This window comes from Macaca mulatta, chromosome 15, assembly GCF_049350105.2.
Source record: "Macaca mulatta isolate MMU2019108-1 chromosome 15, T2T-MMU8v2.0, whole genome shotgun sequence".
In the NCBI taxonomy this organism is placed as follows: domain Eukaryota; kingdom Metazoa; phylum Chordata; class Mammalia; order Primates; family Cercopithecidae; genus Macaca; species Macaca mulatta.
Window position 1 is genome coordinate 117146994 of NC_133420.1, and position 1380 is coordinate 117148373.

General features: G+C 40.2%; 1 pseudogene; it reads right to left on the reverse strand.

Annotated features, from left to right (window-relative positions):
* Positions 1-378: 378 nt before the first annotated feature.
* On the reverse strand, positions 379-1119 carry LOC693736 (small ribosomal subunit protein eS6 pseudogene; annotated as a pseudogene).
* Positions 1120-1380: the final 261 nt, after the last annotated feature.

Here is a 1380-nt window from a genome sequence, read left to right on the forward strand (position 1 = left end):
TTCACAAGGGCAATTTCATGTATTAAACTGTGTTTAGTGTTTTAAAAGAGTGATATTCCTCAAAATAAACTATGTAAAAAAGATTAATAGTCCTTCTCATTTATTTCCCCTAAGTTCCATGCCGTTCTGAAGAGGTGGATGTCTTATGCTCAGAATCCCTTCCTGAGCCACCCATCCCCTCAAAAGAATCCCTTTATCATGAACTTGTCTTCTGCTACCACACAATAGTCAATCTGATTTTATCCATGACTGGATTACTATATACATATCCCCATTTTCTATGACCTAACTTTCCCTCTCTTCATTTATGTAGTTTTCTATCGTCAATGAAAAGTCAAGAGAGATGTGAGTCTGATCTTATTTGTTACTCAAAAAATCTTATTTCTGACTGGATTCAGACTTGGAAGCAGAAGCTCACAGCCAGGAAAGTCTGAGTCTCTTGGCAGTTTGTTCCTGGGGCTTCTCTTTAGCCTCCTTCATGCTCTTGGACAAAAGTTTAGCGTATTCTGCAGCCTCTTCCTTATTTTTCTTAGTACGCTGCTTCTTCAGAGCAATACACCACCGTTTGTGCTGCAGGACACATGGAGCAACAAGATGCTGAATCTTGGGTGCTTTAGTCTGAGGTTTCTCACTTTCTTTGTTTAAGGGCTTTCTTACAAGATACTGGCAGACATCATTTTCTTTAGAGAGATGGAAAAGTTTGAGGATTCTGCTAGCTCTTTTGAGCCCCAGGTGACGAGGCACCATAGTATCAGTCAGTCCAGGAATATCTTTCTCTCCTTTTTTTTACAATAACCAAGTTGAGAATGCTCAGATTGGCATCCACAATGCAACCACAAACTGATTTTCTTTCTTTCTTTCTCCAGTTCTCCTTGGTCTGTAACAGGACCTTACTCAGTAGCAGGTGGACACGGCCATGGGTCATGACACCCTCCTTCATGAGGAAACCTTGTTTGTCATTCCCACCACTGATGTGGACCACATAACCCTTCCATTCTTCACCCAGAGAGTCAGCAGCAACTTCTGTGGCCATAGGCTTCTCATAAAAAGTATGAAGTTTGCGTTCTCTTCAGTGAGTTTCTGGCAGTCAGTGACTGGGAAGGAGATGCTCAGCTTCATCTTGAAGCAGCTGAATGCCTCTGAGGGTCCATGGAAAAGAGTGATATGTTGTGTTTCCAGTTTTATTTGCTTCAAGGAATTTTTTTTGATTTCCTGGTTAATTTCTTCTTCAACCCACTGGCCATTTGGGAGCATGTGGCTTAATTTTCATATATTTGTATAGTTTTAAATGTTACCTTTGTGGTTGATGCCTAGTTTTATTACACTGTGGTCAGATAAGATACCTGATATGATTTTTTTTTTTTTTGACACAGAGTCTTA